General features: G+C 34.1%; 1 protein-coding gene across 1 annotated transcript in view; it reads right to left on the bottom strand.

Annotated features, from left to right (window-relative positions):
- The window catches only part of LOC132548877 (uncharacterized), a 68,968-nt gene extending 63,767 nt beyond the window's left edge, over positions 1–5,201 (bottom strand). The window contains exon 1 of the mRNA XM_060212775.1: positions 5,125–5,201. The gene's annotated coding sequence lies outside the window, so the exon portion shown is untranslated. The remainder of the gene's footprint in view (positions 1–5,124) is intronic.
- Positions 5,202–13,128: the final 7,927 nt, after the last annotated feature.

Genomic DNA, 13,128 nt, shown 5'->3' with positions numbered 1-13,128 from the left:
TCCTTTCTAAAGAATAGATGAGGGTCAGTCTTACTGACAAATGCAGGTGTCTGTTTGTAAGCAGGAGACCATGGACAAGTGATCAATTCTAGTTACAAAGCACCATATCACACACAGTTATTCTAAGGCATTGAGCCTTCTGGAAGAAACTTCTATCACCAAAATTTGCCAACAATTTCTAATTGGCAGGGAGCATTCCCATTTTAGACACAAGTTGTCAGTAAATCTCTTAACTGTTCATGATTTATAATACAATACAACAGGAACTCACTAGTTACCGATGGATCATTAATTTTTGTGGGGGTTTTATTTTAGCTGATTTCCTGGAATTCATTTGTCAACAAGCTGTTGAAATCAGTCTAAAGTATATCTATTAAGCTTTATTTATCCTTGAATTCAAATTTCTATCAAAAAGAAATATTAGAAAAACCACGAAAATATATTATTTTACAGTAGTTATCACACGAAGACAATAATGCTGAGATGAATTCTGCTTTAAATCTTTGAAAAGCGGGTCTAAAAATGTCCTTTTCTGATACTTGAGGTTTTGAATTGTTACAATTTCCTGTACGAAAATTCCAAAATGTAGGTATAAATGTATCCCATGAGTCCTTGACAAAGACAAAAATTTTCATTACAGCATTTACATCTTCCGGTGTTCTAAATGAATATTCTACTCATCTCTGTATTGTTCCCATAAGTAAGAAACAGTTGTTTTAATGATATGGCTGTGTAATTTTGTCTTCCGCTGTCACAAAGTGCAGTACCATATACTGTAATATCTCTATTACTTTGTAAAACCAATAAATACAGAGAAATATTCATCTTAATACAGGTTGTCATTTAGACAGGTTGATTCAAATTCCTATAATCAATAAGGGACTTTATCGTTTGGTCACTAAACTATCATTGTTATAATTAGTGTTACAATCATAAATGCAGTATATTTGTGAATGTTCGGAGAATGTCATTAACTCTACTGTGTTGATATACTGTTATAAATATTATGTAATTCATTTGAACCAATCAGCAACGTATTTTGGCGTATTAATGGCAGAAAAACAAAGATACACATGTACACAAATAATCTATATTTGATGCTGTAAACTTAGGCAGGGGCTAGCTAACAAGGTTCAGTGGACAGGGAATCTGATTTTACAACATCAGGTAAAAATCTAAAGTGTGTGGTTCAATTATTACCCTGAAGATTTGCATTTCACAGAAAGGTATGATAATTGATGGTCTTGAACAGCCATGGAAGTGTCTTAGGGCAAGGTACTTGACCCCAGTTGCTTTGAAATGCATGTGATGGTCCTCCCATTTGATGTTCAGTAAGGCAGCAACCAGCTGCTAATGAGACCCTACCTCAAAATAATCTGGTTGTTCATGGGGTGCTAAATCAAGCGAATGAACAAACAAACTGATACAAAATCTTTGAGTTTTCTTTAAGCGCTAATGTACGCAATCAGTTTTGTTATGGTTATGGTCCTTTATTCATCACATTGAACTTTTTTTTGTGATAATCACGAGAGAACAATGCCAGTATGAGGGCGCTGTGGTTTTATGACCAATCTTATCAATATACTACTGTCACTGCAGGTGTCTTTACCAGGTAGTCAGGACAATACAAGGTCAAGGGCCTTGTAATCCAGACAATACAAGGTTAAAGGACCTGCAGTCAGGACAAAACAAGGTCAAGGGACCATTGGTCAGATGACCAGTTTATTGCAGCATAACATGAAGGAGCAAAGTATGTTACCTTTAACCACAGATTGAATGGATGGATGTTGCAGGTTCATGTAAAATATATTTTTATTATCAGTGACTGGAAATCATTTTACCTAAAAGAGTCTTATCTCTACATTGGATTGACCTATATATCTATAATATATCAAAAACATAAATAGTACAGCTAGTAGTCACTGGCATGAAATCAAGATTGTTTCATTAAAAGTACAGATTTGTAAATCACAATTATCATTAATTCCATCTCCATGTCACAGTATAAAATCTCTACATATACTCCTGTTAATTCAGGCAGATTTTTAAAGAACTCAATGGTTTGTCAACATGTTACAGCTGGCATGTAAGTGATGTTGTTTGATTAATGAATGAGAAAAATGTTTTAGAGTTGGGTAAAATGGTTTTTTTCACAGCTAGTAGTTGCTACCATACATATATAACTGTCAGCGTTTTCCTGTTTGGTTTTATATTTAGAAACAATCTATGTGTGAAATAGCTATCCTGTTCTCTCTTCAATACATTCAGCTCTTTCTATAGCATTTATTCTTCCATCAAAAAACAATAAAATTGTGCATGGCAACTACAAAGAATGGAGATAACCAAATAATGCATTACCGTAGTTATTCGGCAATAAGCCCATGTTTATAATTATACGTACATCCATAATACTGCTGAGTAAAACTATAAACAAATACTACATCACTGACTAATAACAAGCCAACTCCTGTCTCTGAGTAAATGTTATGTAACACTGGTAAAATACTTGCCACAACATACCAATTGTCTACAGAGAACTTTTTATTAGGTTCATCAGTTGAGCCTCAGACAGATAAACCAGAGGTCCCAGATTCGAATCCTAGTGCGGGCATTGAGATAAATAATGACATCTGCTTCATGGACACCTGCATAAGAACTCTGGAATAATACTAAGCCTTTCTTTCACAAGCGTAGCTGTAACCCCTAGAAACTCATGGATGACTTATTTTATGATGAGGACTGTGTAACCCTAGTAAAATATTAGCCCCAATAGAACTCTTGACTATAGAAAACTACTTTCTATTCTTGATCGCTTGAATGTCAGACTAGTAAAACCAGAAGCCCAAAGTTTGAATCCTTGCAGATTGAAATTAATAATGACCTCTGTTTCATAATATGGTGGTCCATCAAGCTAATGGTAGGATAAACATGCTCAGTAAATCTTTAGTCTGTATTCCAGAAGCAAGCATTAATAGTGTAACCCTGGTAAAATAGTAGCCACTCAGCTAGAGAGAACTTCTCTTTAGCTCAGTCAGTTGAGCTTTAGACTAGTAAGCCAGGGGTTCTGGTTCGATTCCTAGTAGAGGCATTGAAATAAATAATGACCTCTGTTACACTGGTGCCCATGTAGGGACCTGGGAATAGTACTTAGCCCTGCCCCACCAGCATCGCTGTAACCCCTGGAAACTCGAGGACAAGTTATTTCTTGGAGGGGGAGTATGTAACCCTGGTAAAATACTAGCCACAATATACCACTTAGCTAGAGAGAACTTCTCGTTAGCTTGATTGGTTGAGCGTCAGAATAGTAAGCCAGGGGTCCTGGGTTTGATTCCTAACTGAGGCATTAAAATAAATAATGACCTCTGTTACACTAGTAACAAGGAAATCTATTAACATTTACATGAATGCCTTCAAAAGACTTTCATTTTGCTAACTTCCTTAAGGAATTTGATGCCACTTTATATATCACCAATTAGATTAACTAACCAGAAATAAATCAGAAATGTTTTTTAATACCCATGTAAATGTAAATATACTGGGTAACTGTACGCATTTTACTGTTCTTCGTAATGCATTTTGTAATGGTTAAGTATCAACATATAAAACACTACAAGATCAGGTAATAAATTTCTTCAACGGTTCACAAATATATCTTTCAAACATGATTGTCACACTACAGTGGTACCTTGATAGCAAAATGATTATGTGGCTTCTGTAACTTGCCATGTTACAAACCCTAACATTCACTTTTATAATTCCAGTAATTTACTAATTCAGCATCAACAAAACTGTGAAATATCAGTTGTCCTTAATTATCTGCTTCTCATTTGACTTGTTCTTCTGCCTTCAAATTATTTTGTGACTTTAAACGAGCAATAATGACTGTTAATTAATGAACTGATTTTCATTCTGAGGTTAACATTATACCTAAGTACAACTAATTATGCTTTTATATGAGTGTAAAATATATATTTCTTTCCTTGTGTTTCCTTTACACTTATAATAATTTGAAATATGACATCATTTATTGCACAGGATTTGAAAGCCTAACCCTATTTTACATAAGTGCCCCAACATACACATACACCTGGACAATATTAACTTACTGTTAACCTCCTCCCGCTGTCTCCCCTTTCAACAACAAACCAGTATACCCACCAACAACTGCTACCACTGTTTACCTGTTGATTAGTGCACACCTATCAATTTCACCTGTCTGGCTTAGGTTGTCTTCCCACACCTGTTGATTGGCACCCTAAACTTCAAAGTGCTCAATGACCTTTGACCTTTGTAATATATGGGGTCAAGGGATCTATTTATCTCTTTAGTGTGCATGACTACTGACACTACTCCTACTGGCCCCATGGGGCTGCCCTTAAACAAATTGGGTCCTCCCCCTCATACACTCAAGTGGTTACAATTGGTTTCCAACTGTAGCTTGTGTGTGTAACAATAGTTCCAGTATAGAGAAGTTTGGTGTAGAGAGACCTCCTATTGAAAGAAATAGACATTGATCACCTGTGGTTAAACGGTAAATATACTGTTATGTCACTCCTGAATAATGATTGGTCAACATTAAACAACTCAACATAAATCCTCTTCACCTAAGCTAGAGTACATTTAAATGAATTTGATTCTAAATTTGTCCGGCTACAAAGTACTTAAAGCTTATTTTGACAGTTTGCTGTCTAAATGTAACGTTGTATAAGTATTGCTTCTTTCAGTATTAAATGCATTAAAAACAAATGGCTACAATGTTATAAAGTGTTGTAATATTTTTACAACTGATTCAATACTCTATCTACACACCGTGTTATATATAAACCATTTAATTGATAATCTTCCCTCTGCACCCTCAGATTCAGCGTTCCAACAGAGTAACTTTACCGAACGTGGACTCGCAAAGCGTCATTTTGATGCGATGAACATTTACAGTGTCATTTTCTTCATTTGACAAGACGTATCTACACACGCTAAATTCACATACATACAAATTATTCAGATCGGCGATCTCCTTAAGATTTCTGAAGCATGCGAGCGACACGAGACCTGACGTTTGTATATGTTGGTTTGATAAATAAAATACCTGTGTACATAATTTATCTACAATTCTATATAGCTTACCCTGTTTTCGAAATGAAATCCAACAACTTTTCGCTCATCTCCATCGATGACAGAACATTTTACCTCGTCTTCATAACGATAAACGATGACCTTCGTCAGACTTGTAGCAGCCGCTAAATTTTCGGGGATTGGAGACAGCAGTCAAAACTTGTAACTTGATAGTTCTATCGATTCTACTCACTCCTTCGTCAAATTAGATACCTTTCACATTATAAACGTGATTATTCCCAAAATAACTTTCATTTTTGATATATTTTATCTTTAAAATAAGTCAGATACTCTTTCCAAATAACACCAGACAGCTAGTAAACATGACTTAGTGGATTTTGAAGATTATATTCAAGCAATAGAGGGGAGTGTGTTTATCAGAAGGCACAGCCGTTTTCTACCCTTCTGGGTCAAGTATACGCTTACGCACAGGGCTAAACATGTTCTGTGACGGTCTATGGTAGTGTCACTGTTCTGTTAGTATCGCTACAACAGTTTGGCAATTTTCCCACATCAAAAACCAAAGTTTGGAAATATGGATAACACCTATCGACTAGGAATTATTGTGTGGATTTATCTGAGTATATTTGTGCAGATGACAGTCACAGAAAAAAGCATTTCAACAGTAAATGTGCCCCCTGTTGATAGTCATTACGACGATGTTTTAAAGTTCGGGAGTACTAGCCAGCTGTGGAAACCATACACGGGTAACAGTTTACTTGAAGATTACGAACCCACTATGGAAATATATCGGCACTACCAACTCTTGAATGTCCCTTCTAAAGCGTCAATGGAGATTAACATTGACGTAAAGTTACAGACTCAGGTAAGGCCATATTTAAAATACTACTGAATTTTAATTAGTAGTCTACATCTCTCCCTGCTAGCCCCCAACTTCATTTTACATATATGATAAACGTTTTACTCGAGGACACTAACTCAAATGTCCAACCTTCATTCGAGTCGGAGCAAGACACGATCTTGAAATATTTCATTATATTTGTAATACACGACACCTTGCTTGTTACTTCCTTTTGGTATTAGGGTTTAATTATCAAGTTTTAAGTTGCAGATGTAAATGATTAAAAAAGGTTTTAAACTGTCACAAGTGTGCATATACAAGTTTCTATTTCATCAAACACACCTCAGACTTAATATTTAGAAAGGAAAAGCGTTATAGAAAGTACTCATTGTGAAAAAAGTTTTTCGTCATTTGCACTTTATACAAACTGTAGCATTGTGCTCCCAACCTGTGTTGAAAAAGAGTAAATGCCAATAGACTATGTATTACAATGTTTCCAGGTTTTGTTTACTTTTGAATACAGTATGTATATTGAAATTTTAAAATCCTTTTTCCTTTTTAACTTTACTAAGTGACTACAGGTGCATGTAATATGAAATCGCAATAATGTTGTAATTATTTTTTCTCTTTAATGTTTGACACATTAACACATACAATTTTTAAATAAATTGAAATATTGAAAATAAATTAACAACTAAACAAATGATATTTAATTTCAAAGAAATGATTTGTGTTTAAAAAAATCCTTTTAAGTTATCCATGAATGCAAGCAGATATGAGTATTGTTCGAGTTTTATGACTTGCCATTAAATTGAATGCATGCATTGTGTTTTTATAACGGTATTTAAAACCACCTGATATTTTGATTATCGATAACAATAACATAAGTAACTAATGGTTATGAATCAGTTTGACTGGATCATTTGATAAATGAAGATCATACAGGATATGCACAATATGACTACTCACCCACTCATTTGCAGGTGTATTATAATCTGTAAGAAAACTTAGGTCAGGAACAGATTGCATTTACTCACTAGCTTGACCACCACCACTCCATAGGACATGCATTGAGTGATTTTATCTTCTGGCATAAAGTTGTTGTACCTACTTTCCGTCTGAATGAAAAAAATGAAAGAAAGCCAGCGCATCTTTCCTTTTCAATATCTATAAGGCAGATTCTATTTGTCACACACAACGGAGAAATCTTTCATATTCAGCTATCAATTCCATATTGGTCTCACAGGCTTTGTATTGAATGGAATCTTATTTTTTATCATATCCTGGACTTATATATCCTGATATTTACCAATATCAGAGTGAAATTTCCTTGTCTCACTTAAGATATAGGGGTGGGAGTACTGGAGTCTCCTTTCATGACAATGAGATCACTTTAACAATGCCAGGCATCAATAGCATATATGTGTGGATAGAAAGCAGGGTAAGAGAAAATAATCATTTACCCCATGTGGGTATGATAGGGAAATCTCAACCCTTGGGGTAAGATTATTAAGTTGCAAACTGAATTTTTTTCTATTGAGGGTTGAGGTCCCCATAACTCATCCTTAAGAATATGAAAGTTGCTATTATTCTGTGAAGAAAATTTAGCACTTGGTTAAAACATATCACTAATACTTATATAAAGGGAAATTACAGGTCTTTTCATCGATGCTATATTGTTTACAGTGTGCATAGTTTCAATTGATTATCCATAGGCTTGAAAAATCCTAGAAAAAGCGTCTAAGTCATTTAGATTCAAAATATGTTAAGGACTACAAAGATACAAATTTTGTCCATCCAACGACTTGTTAATTTGAGTTCGGGATCAGAACATCTGATGCTCGAAATGGAAAATAAAATATTCCCTCAGATTGTCGCTTCATGAAGAATTTATGACTGCTGTTTTGTGGTAAATTTATGACTGTTGTTTCATGGAAAATTGGCTACCATAAATCTATCATGATTTAAAGTAAAGAATTTAAACATTTATTTTTGCAGGTGAATTTTTTGTATCAATCTTAAATACATGTAAAAGTATTGTAGTGTATTCAAAGAATTCAGGGACTGATAAGTGTGCTTTTCGTTTAAATCAATTAATTCCCCGGTTAAACATTCCAATAGTGTCAAAATTTACTTCTTCCAAATGTTTTTTTCCTCAAGATCCATAACTTAAAAGTGATTACCAAACATCCGATACTGGTTTCCTGTCACACCTCTAACTTAAATGGAAATGCATTGGATTTAGATTTTGCTGCAGGCCCACAAATAACAGCAAATGAAAAAAAATGGCAGACTTCGAAAACAAATTACTAGAAACAACAGATGTATACTGACCTCATCGTAAAGGAAACTTAACCGTAGACTGAAGACATACAGGATGTAATGGCAGACAATACCTAGTTAATTTACATTTTACTGGAGATACAGATTGTTGAATCTATTATCTTGAATTATGGCAGCAAGAAGAGGGACCCTCAGTGATGGTGGTGGAGGAATGTTAAGTGTGAGAAAATTTCACCATAGTTTTGAGAAAATGGGATAATTCATTTGAATTAATAAAATAATTTACTGGTAATGAAACACCAAGTAGTGAGATTGATTCAAAACAGCTTTTAGAGGGTGACAACATGAAAATAATGTGCAAATTTTTGATAAATACGAATGGCGACTGTAACTGTTTCGGACTGTTTAATATGGGTTACCATTGTTTTCATTGTTATCTACAAGCTGTGAGCATCTTTAGGAATATTTAACGCTACAAATTGGCTCTTTAACATGACTTTCTTTTGTCATTGATTTCATGTGAGCAGTTTTTGCCTATACATATCATTATATTTACATGATTCTCTATGGAATTAGCTTCACAGCATATAGATAGATATATGGTAACCTTGATTATGAGTTGGATATCATTTGTCTTCCAATGGACACTAATCAGGTTTGAAATAAACTTTTTTCTTTTTTCGTTTATATTATATACAAATGAATGGGAATTAGTGGGAGATATGCATACTAAAGTAATTATTACTGAAATGAAATAAATTACTGTTAAACATTGGGTATTGTCTGAGGGGTCTCATGTTTCTTTACAAATGCTTCCTCTTCTTATAACTAGTATGATAAAACACATGTCAAGATGAAAAAAACGTGTATATGTAAATTTAATGGAAAATTGGACATATCAAAGGTAACATGTCTTTACTGTGTAATGTTAATGGCTAGATTCAGCTTCAAGAAGAATTGTAAAACAGTATTTAAATAACAATCAGTGTTGCTCATCTTGACTACTGAGCAATTGCAGGTGATTATTGTGATATTCTGGGAGGATGTGTGGTCCTATATCGTTATTCGTGGATTAAGAACCCCAAGGATGTGCTTGTAGTCTTACATAATATTAGCAACTACATCTTCCTCGTGTATATGTGCAAACTGGAATGAATATGGAAATACTATAAGTGTAAAATTGTGTTTTTTGTAGAAGATCTTCAAAATCTTATAAATTACCCATAGGTCTGTGATGGTCAGGTGTCACAATAGTAACACTCACTTATCACTTAGCCATCCAAGGTTTATTTCCTGGAATGGATATGGAAAGGTATGGAGTCACCTGCCCGAGCAGATGGGTTTTCCACAGATACTCCAGTTTCCTCCTATAGTAAGAGCCCTTGGGCACTTCCATACATGCAAAGAAAATTCCCTAGAAAAGAATCTTCTAAAATGTTATTAAAACAAGAACAGGTTAACTTTGATATTCCCTGTCAACATGTTTATTTTCTTTAATTGGCCATGTTGCCAAATTACAGACATGACATTACATTTGAATTTGATAGAATATTTCTTTGATCTGCCAAAATTCTCCTGCTGGTTGGACTTCATTCGTCACATGCCAGAAAAGACTTGAAAACCTGAAGTTGTTGATAAAGATCATTTTAGGTATACGTATATATACGGGACAACATCGCGAAGTACGAACCAAAATGTGCCTAAAATACCATAGAAATTGTTTGACTGTAGATTGTGTCTACCTTAATATTGTTTTGTTATTTTGTGTGATTTTACACTTTAAACCTGCTTTTATATGCTTTGATGTCCCATCCCTCACTTTCCACTACTATTGTGACTACCTGTTTGATCACCAGGGAAACTTCATGGATGCAATACAGATTCTAGGGAATGAAATAATTTGAGCTTTTATTGTGTATCTGCATCGTAATATATTGCAGAATCAAGAGGTTAATATTGTGGAAAAGGTTTGGATTTGCTACAAGGAAGTACAACTTTGAAAAGAAATGAAAAACTTTAATTTTTTGGTAAAAACATTCATATTTCAGACAAATTTCAGTACTGCATTATGCTTTAGTAAAAACATGCATATTTCAGACAAGTTAAGCACTACTTTTATTACACATTCAGTCGACATGAAGAGTCTTTATAACCACACTTTTAAAAAATCTGGGTCGTTAGGTTGTAGCAATGTGGTCATATTTCAACCCAGATCACAATGTTTAGGGAACACTTTGAAAAAGTCAGCTGTGACAAAGCGACATGTCTACCAGTATCATGTCGAAAGTTGCAATGGCCAAGGGGACAATTAAGGAATTTTATCACAAAACATATATTTTAAATATTCTGGTAGCATTGTCACATCATGTAGATTCTGTCATTGGTACTGAAGAACAAATATTATTAAGATCATACGTTGAATTATGATATTTATTAAACGAGATCTAGATTTTTCCTTAAAAAAAATTTTCCCTAAAAATAATCAGTTGAGATGCTTTAATGACAGATAACTTTTAAACATTATTGAAAGACCTCTGATGAACTAGATTAGGCGTGATCAAGTCTGAAGAGACTAGATGACTTGGAAAGGAAATTGCAAAATATGAAGCCACAAACTGGACAAGGCAGTGTGAAATACCCCATTGTGTTTAGATACTAGTAATTATAAGATATCAAAATACATGAAATTTACAATATGGCAGGGACTGTTTGACATAGTACTCATCTGACATGGTGACTATTATAACTGATAATGGATCTATATCTGAAACATTGACGGAAGACAGTATGTATCATACTGATTTGTCCATACATGTGACAGGTAAACTGCTATCCCAGACCATCAATGTACAGTACTTGTGATGATCAGTGTTATGCAGTGACATGTCTGATTATTGTTACTTGTGTGAAAGTTCTTAGCCTGGCCATCAGAACAGTATTTGTATCTCCCTGAGAAACCAAATGCACTAAAATTTTTAAAATCTTAAAGCCAGTGCATTAAAAATCCTTCATTTAAGTTAAAGTATGTAAAAATGAAACATTTTGGTGAAACTGATAACCTTGGTACTAAATAGACACTAATTGTGTTAATTTTGGAATTGAGGAATAAGACTTTTTAGAATTTTGCCTTTCTATCTCAAAACTGTCAACCTCTAGAATTTATTTGAACCTTTTTATTGGCTTTCTTTCAGCGAGACATACAACTTCAATACAGCATACAAAGACTTTTGAGAATCCCATATTTGAGTTCATGACTTGTGCGTCATCAAACTATTCAACTTTTGAGACCCCACTCTATATCAAAAGTAATGGGACTTGTCAAAATTTTTGAAGTGTTGCTCTAGATTACAACAAAAAAATTTAATTATCTGAAAACAAAATTCAGAAGTTTAACATTGCCATTCCATAACTGATAATTATGATTCTAGATCCTGTAATTAACCGATGTTATTGTCTAAGAAATGCTCATCTTGAACTTGTTGCCAGGGGAAATAACGAAATAAGGAACGGAATTTCTATCTAGGATCTGATTAAATATGCTGAGGATTACAATTTTTCAAAAAGTCATAAAGTGATTGTTAGTTATAAATTAGAATTAAGAGACCAGAATAACTTTACAGGTGAGAATTTAGACACTTGCAGTTTTACAGCGTGTTAAATTAGCACTTGTTATGTCAGCAAAGTCTGGGAATTATTTTTGTGGTTAGTCTGCATAAGGAACATAACACCTCCATAATCAATGATTTCTATAATGTAACTGAGTTGAAAGTACAGGCCATACCACTAATTATGTCTTATTGTTCTGATCTTTAGAAATATGAGGTCCTAAGTTAAAAATTGTTGACATCAGATGATTGATTCAAATCATGACTGATGTCAGCCTCTTTCCTATTCATAACAAGAATATTTCTTTTTAAAGCACTTGTCCTTGAGTTAATTGATTTTGAAAAAGAACAATGACTGAAAATGAAATTGAATTCCTTTTTGTTTCCAGTCAGCTGAAGAAATATGCATTTAACATCACAATAAAGTTTGGCTGTTATTTATTGTTTCATTTTGAAATTTTGATTGATTGTTTGTGTGTAGTTGTAACAAATGTAAGGCAATAATATTGTTTGTTTCCAGATTTTTTTAGTTTCTTTCAAGTTGCTATCTTATTACAGTTATCCTCAAGCTTTGAAACATGTAACAGGAAACAAACACACCTTTTAGTGTAGCCTCGGTATTAAGTTACACTGAGAGCATGACAATAAGATCTGGGCTTTCCTAAAGAAATTATACAGCATCACTGTCAAGTAGAAGGCCAACAAAGCTAGATAGGGGTAGAAGCAAGGGACATCTCTTTATCACCAGTATGGCAGTCATAGATACTGCTGTAGGACTGAGATATGTACCATAAACAGTTACGAAAATCATATCTGAATTGATATATATCAGAAACATACTTTAGCTGTAGTATTTTTCATAGACGGTCAAACCTGACATAATAACAAGTACCTGTCTGTAAAGGCTGTATGTTCTGGATCCTAATACAAAATTTGATCTGAACCTTTATATAAAGACCACCTGCCTAAAGGGGTCACTCTACCTCTTCAACTTACCTGTATGGTGAACTACTTGCCTATAGAGACACCTGTTCTTTGAATGACTTGTATTGTGAATCTTCTTACAAAGATCACCTGCCTATAGAGGCCAATTGTCTCAAGTCCTTTGAATTACCTGTTAGTTTACCATGATGTAAAGATCACCTGCCTTTAGAGCCCACTTGTCTCAAGTCCTTTGAATGGTCTGTTTAGTAAACCATTATGCAAAACCCACCTGCCTATAGAGGCCACTTCTCTGTGTTCGCTTGAATGGCCTCTATAAGCAGGTTTGACTGTATATAACTTATACTGTCCTGTGTGTGATGATCAGTAGAAGTTCCTCATACA

This window comes from Ylistrum balloti, unplaced genomic scaffold, assembly GCF_031769215.1.
Source record: "Ylistrum balloti isolate Yb309-2 unplaced genomic scaffold, AGI_CSIRO_Ybal_v1 Utg370032, whole genome shotgun sequence".
Taxonomy (NCBI): domain Eukaryota; kingdom Metazoa; phylum Mollusca; class Bivalvia; order Pectinida; family Pectinidae; genus Ylistrum; species Ylistrum balloti.
The sequence above is the reverse complement of the archived record's forward strand: the minus strand, read 5'-3'. Positions and strand labels throughout refer to the sequence as shown.